Source organism: Athene cunicularia (genome assembly GCF_003259725.1).
Source record: "Athene cunicularia isolate RWA chromosome 7 unlocalized genomic scaffold, athCun1 chr7_part1, whole genome shotgun sequence".
Taxonomy (NCBI): Eukaryota; Metazoa; Chordata; class Aves; order Strigiformes; family Strigidae; genus Athene; species Athene cunicularia.
In genome coordinates, this window is record NW_020799107.1 from 4,600,180 (window position 1) to 4,610,097 (window position 9,918).

Genomic DNA, 9,918 nt, shown 5'->3' on the forward strand with positions numbered 1-9,918 from the left:
ACTAGTCTCTGGTGTGATTTAACTTAATCTATACAGATTTTGTAAAGATTAATGATATCTGGTCCTATAAATCCTGATTTGATATTTTAAGTATATATTTAATTATTAATGGAATTCTACATGTATTTGAGGAGTGAATTGTAGTGTTTGGATAAGGTTTTGAATAGGTGATGAATGTACAGAAAATGAGTAAGGTTGTAGATTTTATTTTTATTAAAGAGCATCTTGATACTTTTCTAGTGGAAGTATAACAATGCTGTGAAAAAGTTCCTAACGTGTGGTAAACTCTCTGTAAATATGTGATCTAAACCAGAGTAGGGATGAAAAATAGGGAGCTTTTTTACTTGATAATCCACCCCCAATTATATTTCTTAGATCCTGGTTTGGTTTCTTACTCTTTGCAGGGTTGTGGAAGAACACCTTTAAAGAAATGGGCAAATGGAACTTTCCTTTTGTAAAACTAATAAAGTTAAATTTTTGTTAGGCACAAAGTCTGTGCTCATTTCCTCTGTAGATATTGTGGACTCTTTCCTGAACCTGACTAAACTAAAGGCTTAGAATTGCAGTAAATATCGGTTAAAAGAGATAATTGTAGTTCTGTAGTACTTAATCTATAGAGACAGAACTATTGTAGGGATGCATGTATCTCGTGGCTGCTTATTCTGATGTATGTGTATGGTTTGGAAATATTATTTTTTGTTTGTTTGTTTGGATCATGAAGCCTAGATGCTTAGTTTAACAGTCTGAGTCAAGGACTGGTATTTAAATGACTTAAATCTGAAGGCTAAAGCTCATTTCTCATAGCAACAAGTAGAGTCCACTGAAGCAGGTAATAGGGAGACTTTGAAATGTAAGAAAGCAGTAGGAATTATTTAAAAAGACAAAAATCAATAGATAGAATTTTTTTATAACATTCCCTTGAGTAAAAAACCTCTAAGAGCATGTAAAAAGCATGTCTAATGGAGTGTAACATTATATTGGTACTGAATGTATTATACTTTGAAATTAATCAGCAGTAGGACAATTAATCAATGATTGTGACTTGTCAGCATCACATTGCATGTTACTTGTTGTAGTTGGTTTCCTACATTAGAAAATATGATGAGTTCTTTCCAGACTTAAAGAAGTTTGAACCCGAGTTAAGAATTTAGCCCAATTGTAGGATCTTAGCACACAAATGGATTTAAAACTGGTGTTTCAAAAAATCCTCCCAGGTTTTCCCTTCAACATATGGGAACTGAAAATTCATTGGTTAAAGTATGGAGTCTTAATTGCTTTGATACTAATGACTAGCTGCATGCTTCCTGTACTTGACACAAACCTGAATGTTTGTCCACAGAGGGCTTTAACTTTAACAAAGAAATGTTTCCTGCAGACTTCTTCACAAAAGAAATGCTATTAAACTTTTATCTTGTGAGGAACAGCTGAAATAATTTTTGAAAGCTGACAAATCTGTTTGTAACAAGTTACCAAAATCTGTCAGGCTCACCTGTTTCATTTATGTGATATATACTGTATCCTAGAAAGTGGTCTTTGTCAAGAGAACATAATTTTTTGTTTATATTTTGCTCCTTTAATATAGACTTGGATTCAAGCTGATTTTTTAAATTTAGTATAAATATGTCATAAAACACAATAAATAAAGTTTGATTTCTGAAAGATGGTTTTTAAGATATTTTTCTTCTGTGTTAACTTTTCAAATTAAATGGGTGTTCCATCTAACAAATGCTAAGAAATATTTTTGTTATTGAGTTAGCATGTTACATTATTGCTAAAAATAAACAGTAACTTACAGTTCCTGCTCTTCGACTTTCTTATTTTGTTGTTGTTTTGTGTACCATAACCTCTCTGTACCATGATTCTACTTTATTCTGCTGTTGCCTTGGGACATGACCTTGAAAAACAGTTTCTCAGCCTTACTTCATGATTTGGTGGTTTGTTTGGGGTTGTTTTCTGTGGTGCTTACTTTGTAGAATAGTCAGAAATCCTTCTCAATATTTACCATCAAAATCCTCCTTAAGACTTGATCTTCTTGGGGTGCCTAGAGTTATCATGTGTAATGTTACACATGTTACAAATTTCAAAGTTTGATAAACTGTGTTAACTTTTAGTGTGATCACTGAGAGTGATTGAGTACATTTTTTTTTTTTTTTTAATAAATCAGAATTAGTTCTTCAGAATCTAAGGCTAAGGGGCTTGAAACAAAGTTGTTCTGATTACAGGAGTCTGACTACTGACTAGCAAATATATGTCTCAAAGTATGAGATCCAAATTTGACGTGTGAAAGAAATAAGAAAAATGAGCTGTCAACCCTGCCTTTGTGACTACTATGAACAGCTTAACACATGGCCTTTTGCCTTTTTCTTTGTTAGTATTGATCACGCCAAATATTAATATCACAAAGTGCTCCTGTGTGCTAAAGAGAGGAGTGTACAGATTTTACATCAATATCATCATTAATATTGACATAATGCTTATTTAAAAGTCCTAGAGATGAATAGAAAAGCTGCATGCTCATTTTGGGAATTCTGAGTTGGAGATTTAAGATAATTCCTCTGGACCAGTTAAAAGTGATGTACAGGGCTGAAAGAGTTAAAGCTTAGACGTTATTTTTAGACAACTGCAATTAAAAGGGATTAAGCAGCAGCTTAAAGAAGAAACCTTAATTTTCTGTGCATGCCTGTGTGGTTTTGATCCTCTGTTCTCTATTTGAATAATGTCAATATTGAGAGCCAACTCTGGCTTGTTCCATTTACAGTTACTAGCGTGAGCAAGGTCAGAGGAACTGAGCTTCACTGGAAAATACTTCCATACTTCTAACTATACAGTGAATGTCAACAGAAGGTTCCTGGTAGGAATACTTCTGCACTGTAGATACAAGGAATTACAGATTACTAGGTGAGCAGATAACAATGAACACTGATTCAGACACGTAATTCCTAATCTTCTGTCACATTGCCAGTTTTCAGACCAACTACTGCTCTGCTTAACAGAACATACATTACAGGGATAGATCTTCCCAAATATGACTCTTACCATGGGGAGATTATTTTTCTTTTTATATTATTCTTTCTAGCTGATTAAAATTAACCTCTGATCCCTACTTTGCTATCTCAGTTTCTTGAACTTTGTGAAAGTGTTCACCGCCTTACTTACCCATACAACCATTGTGTCTCTTCTAGTACTGCCAACTGTGACAACGATATTTTAGAAGAATGAGAAAGACAGAGGTTGTTCTCTCCTTCTAACCTCCTGGGTAGTTTGCTTGTAAAATTAACTCTTAAGTAATTCATGTTATAATTTTATTCAGTTAAGAATTGCAGGAAAATCTGCTGAGTTAAACGGAATGCTTTTCAGAACAGTGTCTCCCTTAGTCATATACCTGTGTCTATAAAATGCAAATCCAGATATAGAGCACTGATAGCAGGGAGTCTTCTGGCAGAGGATGAAAGCAGTTGGTCATGGGCTTTGTCTGACCTGAGCTATGATTCGGGTTACAGTCATCAGAGAGACACTGTAGGGAATTAGTCTGACTAGAAAATACAGTCTTTTGTATCTAGATGGTATCTGACTCCATAGTACTCTTGTAGTTCATATTTGACCTGTAAGGAGACAACAAAAAGCAGAGAGCTTTCATCAAAGCCATTTCTAAATGAGACACTAGAGTAACAGTGTCTAGGAATGTACCAATGCTAATTAGTTCTATCTACATGAATCTCTGCTATTCCAATAAACAATTAATTTCCACATATTCCGAGGAAGATGTTTTTTCCTTAAACCACCTATCTGTTTCACTGAAGGTAGTATCAGTCTGTTTTTTCTTGCTTTCAATCTACTTGGTGGATAATCATCAAATAGTATTTGAAAATTTGCCAGCAGTGGATTCAGATGTTATCGTATGTCTCTAATGGTTGCATTTTATCAGAAGCTTTGTGGACAGCCAGATAAGGGAAGCTTATGAATATGAATTTCCATGGTATCACACTACAAATGTCATAAAATAGAAAAGCTGGAATGAACACTTCAGCTCCATATATTTTGGATGGGCTTTCGTAAGGCTACCAAGCTTTTGGGCCTGTGAATTTCAGCGTTCTTGAGGTCTAATACTGCTTACTGTTTGCTGCTTGTGGCTTATCTGAAGTTGTTTAGCTAAGTTTATCTACTTAAACTATTGGTTGCAGTATTAGCATTAAATACATAACAAAGCCATATCAAATATAGCGTATATACTTGTAAAGCATCATAATGAAAAATAAATGTCCTATATTGCCTATGTTAACAGCTCAAGCTTCTTCTCACCTCAACATGTTTTACAAATATAAACCCATTGAAATGTGAAACTCAATGAGATTGCTACTGTTCTGCCTACAAATTTTTGTTTCTTTACTTTTTTTTGTTTGTTTGTTTGTTTGTTTTAAGTATGTTGGACTTCCCATTAATCCTTGTACACCTTAAGGTAACTAGTTATTCTATCTAGTATTTATTATTTATCTGAAAATAATTTCCTTGCGTCTTTAATATTGTTGAAAAGTTCTTTTTGAAAAACGATCCCATTTTAAGGAGCGACTTTACAAGCTATTGTTAATAGAACACACAAAAGCAAGCTCTCTTACATTCAGTAGTATAAAGATAACTTCTCAGTGTATGGGGTAAGTGTGCCTCAAGTCTGACCAAAAGGAATAAATTAAGTCAATATTCTCTCTTCCTGTGACATTAATAGATTTGTCTGAATTTTGCTGCTTTTTTTACGTTGTGTGTTTCTCAGCAATTAAAATGTGTAGTTGAAAATAGTAGAATCTTGCTCTTTCAACAGAAACTTTTCTATGTTTTCTCTTTTTCCCCAAGAGTGGATCACAAGTTACGTCCTGAAGCTATAGCTACAATAACTCTTGAAATAGACAGTTGAGCCAGTTAAATCTCAGTAGAAACCTGAAAATTTTGCATTGGTATACCAGATTTTCTCAGTGGTGATTAGGTTGAAAATAAATGGACTTAATCCAAAATATTTTTGTGAATCCTGTGACATGGTTTCATGTAATGATAAATTTTCGTGTTCAATAAACTGTGAGAAATATCTGAAAGATCTGGAAAGGGCAAATCTTACAAGTAGATTTGAGCAGCGTGGCCTTTCATTTGTGTCAGTGTAACTTCCTACAAGCTCAGATCATGTTTTTTCAATTTTATTGTCCTGTTTCAGAGATTAAAGACACTGTCTCTGATTTCGGGATTAAAAAACCCCTGGAAGTTTAAATAAATCCTTAGAATAAATTTGCATAGCTAAAACCTTTTTCGTTGTAGCAATCTGATGTTCAAATTCAGACTTTAGTGGACAGTATTGAAATATATACTTGGTGCTCATTTCAGAAAATGCAACCCAGGATGCTTAGATTACTTCAGTGTTTAATCTGCAGTTCATAACTTGCCTTGTTTCACACACTTCTTCAGAACCTTAGCAAAAGCTAGTTTTAGCCATGTATGAATCAGACCCTTGTCACCTTCATAGGCAATGTTATGTTGTAAAAATTCAAGTCTTCAGAAAGAAGTTAACTGAGGGGTTATTTGTGTTCTAGGTTTGGGGTTTTGTTTTTCATGTTCAGCTAAGGGGAGATGCAGTTTTAAAGTACAGTCTTAATTTTTTGGAGAAGTCGACCTAAATGAAAATAGGTGACAGGTTAAAAATGGGACTGTACACATGCTTATACCACTGAAGTGTGCTAGAGTAGGGTTGCAAAACACTAATGTTTTCTTATATATGAGAACTGTGTTCAGGCCTGGGGCTTTGCAGTGCTGGTAAAGACTAGTCCTGGAGCAGCAGTGGTCAGTGTATGTGTGCTGGGAAGTGTAGGGAGGGGGGGACCATGCGACCTCTATACCACAACTCTTGTCACTGGCATGGGAAAGTAAGTTACTGGAATATCATGGATGTGTACCTGTGTTAGACCATAGAAAGGGCTGTATAATATTCATCTGACATAAGCCATGCTTCTTGGTCATAGGTCTCTCCTTAGAAATTTAGGCTGGGGGGAATTTCCGCTTTATCCCAAATGGCTTTCACCTGTTCTGTACTTGAGACCAATGTGGAATTTCAAGATTAACTTCCTGTACTTCATTTATTTGTGTGATACATTTTTTTTTGTATTATTGGTGGAAAGATATAGGATGAATATTTTTCTGTAGTCTTAATGATTTTTTTAATCTTTTCCTTGAACTGTTTTCGAGGTATTACATGTGTCCGGTGAAAGTCAGTTCTCTGAGGGTGCATTAAAGAAAATCATGTCTGAAGCTTGTAGACAGAAGAATTGATTTCCAGATACTGCTGGTTAAAGGCAGAAATATTATAAGCAGTCATTTTTTTCATGTTTATCTGACAGTTATGGCCATGATTACTTTTAGTGAATGTATAAGGAAATCCCTTTTACTGTTGACAGTACCTCAGGTTACTGCTTATTCTTTCTTAGTTATCTGATAAGGACACTTAAAACTGGGAATGCCCTACTATTTTTGTGTGAATATTGAAATGGAAGTAATTAATCAGCACTTATGAGTGTAGTTGACCCTGATCTCTTCATAAAACACTGTAGATGTTAGCTGGAAAATGGAATATAGTTAATATGCTAATTTCTGCAGTTTATGTAAATGTAATAGCTTAATTGAAATTATTCTAATTTCTGCTCCATGGAACGATTTTAATGTGATAGACTTCCCGCACAAAATGACCCATTGCAAAAGACAGTATCTGTGAGAAAGTTGGAGCTCTTGGTGAGACCAGCCCCGCCTTGTCTGTGTCTGGTCTTCTCACAAGCACTTCTAGGAACTGGGTAATGCTGGCTGCATGACACAGCATGGTCTATACCTGGTACACAAACATAATTCTACTTCTAAATAATTTTATCTCCGTGCATATTTTATTTCAAGGAGAGTCCCTCAAAGATTTTCTCACAAGTAGTTTTAGAGGAAATATAGTACTGCTTGTTTCAATAATAAGAAGCAAATACAGCCCTGTTGAATATGTAGTTCAATGCAGGAATGTCTTCTCAGGGAATGTGCCTCTTTTTCAGACCAAAGACTTGAGTCTACTCTAAATAATCACAGTAGACTTATGGGAATGTTTTCATCATTGTTTTTTGACGTTGTACTGATGTGTTTCACATAAGAATGTACTACTGATGCTTGAGTGTTTCATCTATGCTTTGGTGTATTCCTAGATTTTAGTAATTTGCATGAAGAGGGATGTGTGCCCTTTTAGAGTGTATTGATAAGGCATTTAGAGTATATTAATAAGGATCCTTAAGATTATTGTGTAAGAAAATACAGCAACAAAGGAAGGCAGAGAAATAGTGGGCATGTGTGTAGTGTTGGTTAAATCACAAGTACTGACTGTAACAACAGAGTAGTTTGATCTTGTGATTGTCAGCAAATTACACAACAGATTCATTTTGTGGGAAAAAAAAATGGTAGCCTTATGTAATATCAATGGTCGTAAATGGTGGTTAGGAAATATCATATTTGTGAATACTAGTTATGACTGCATGGTGAAAGCGTGTTAGATCAATGCATTCTTAACAGGAAAAAGTATTTCTAGAGCTTGGAGGTATTATTTTTGGATATCATCTGTTGAATAAAGCCAAAGCTTTCAGTATAAAAACACTAATCCAGTGCAAGAACAATTGGGAATGAAAGACATATTGTCCTTGATTGTTTTGATGCTAATGATATACTCTGCACCTGGCACATTCTGTCAGCACAGTATGCAATTCTCCCTAATTGGAGAGTAGTTTGTGTATCTATTTCTCTGTTGATTTTTCTCTGTCTCTGTCTGCTGTACAGTGTTCTTACCCAGTGCTCACTTAATTCTTTAAATGCTCATAATGTGTTCGGAATGAACAGATAGAACCTGTGAGATAAAATGAATGGGAAGCAGGGTGTTGTGAAGATTTATGTAACTTTGGGCTAATATTTGTTAAGTTTCAAGAGCATCTACAAGTTCTGTGCTAAAGAAACTTCCTGGATTAACGACACTTGAGGCTCTTGAAGTAGCCTCTGCCCAGTTACAGAAAAGACTGTGAAAGGAAGGCTTCATAGTGTACAGCACCGGATGTTCTGAAGTGAACGCAGTTTGATATGTATCATCTCCTTACATATTTTGCTATAACTTCCTGTACTTCAGTGGTCAGAACAAATATTTATGTAGAAAAATTGGTATTGATCCTAGGGCCTTGCTTTTTAGTTTTGTGGGGGTTTTTGTTTGGTTTTGTGTTTGTTTTTTTTTTGTTTTTTTTTTTCTGTTGTCCTTTATTCTCCTTCTCCCCAGTCTATATGTGATCATTCCTGGTGACTGCTGAACTACACATCGCTGTGATGAATAATCTTAAGGAACCTAACTTGATGTTCAGATCACCAGCTAAACGAAGAGCTTAAACCCACCCCCACCCCACCCCCCCAAATGTTACACTGCAACTCATTGCATTTCATCAACCCTATTCCTTTAGACATTTCCTTTATCTCGCATTAAATTGCTTTGGGGCAGTGTTTTTGAACATTTATCACCTGTTTTGGCTTTCCAGTGCATTTTTCCATAGTCTTGACCTGTCTCAGTTGAAGTATATGGGAGCCTGAGTCACACAGCTGTTCTGCATGCAGAACAATTCTTATAAGTAGGTTCAGGAATATTTCAGCAACAGTATTTCCAGGCACTGGTATGAAATAAAAGAAGCTGGCTTGCTATTCCAAGTCCCAGCAGTGACTGATGCAATTTTGCAATCCTAATTAATTTTTGGACAAAATAGCGAAATAAAGAAATCTTTTTAAAAATGCAGGGTTCCCTGGAATTGTCGATCAGGAGTTTTGGAGGATAAAGAGAGTTCTTGTTACTTACAAAATATATAATACTTATTGTGAACCTGCTTCCTTGAAAATATTTGGACAATCTTTATTTAATATATAGGGATATTGCAGACAGCATGAAATGTGAGGTTTTTAATTTACAACTCATAAAATCACTGTGGTAATGATTCTAAAGTCTTTAGTTTGGAGCTAGGATCAAATGAACGAGAGGAAGAACTTACAGATGGTAATGGAACAAAAAATTCATTTGTGTGATTCTGTTGCCCAAGTGGCTTGTGATGTAAGTAGCACACAGTTTAAAGATGATGCTGATGAAAACGAAGATAGGAATAACTTAACTGCAACTTTCGAAGTAATAGAGAAATATACAAAAGGAAGGGGTTTGTTTCTGTTTGTGCTTGAGCACACTTCCCTGCAGGGAGACATGTGAGAAGCTATGGAAACAAAAAGCAACTTCTTTCGCATGTTGTATACTGGTTGCTCTTTCATGGAGAGGGATGTTAAAATTGACTGGATGTTCCATCAGAGTTCATAAGCTTCCATCTCTTTTCCCTTAAAGTAGCACTAATAACAGTTATGATACATGTAAATAGTACTTTATTTCTTACTTTCTAAGATTAAAAATATTTAAATTTTCATCAGACCAGAATTTTAAATGTTGTCAGTCAGTGCTGGTTAGTGCAGGCTGGAGACTCCCTGAGCCAAATTCACACATGTAGTCTGAACATACTAATTTGAGCATTTATATAACTATCTAATCACAACTTGACTGCCTAAACCATGTACTTTTATTTTGAGATATTTAAAAATTATGTTCATTCTGTCTTAGCCTGTCTTTTAGGTCTATCTCTCATGAGGTGATTTTTTTTTTTAAATACATTCAACTTCACATTTGTCAACCTCTACCTCACATTAACACCCCCCCCCAAAAAAAAAAAAAAAAAACAAAAAAAAAAACCTAAAAAGCAAGGCCCTAGGATCAATACCAATTTTTCCACATAAATATTTGTTCTGACCACTGAAGTACAGGAAGTTATAGCAATAGAAAAGCCTCCAAGAGGTGAGTGAGATTCA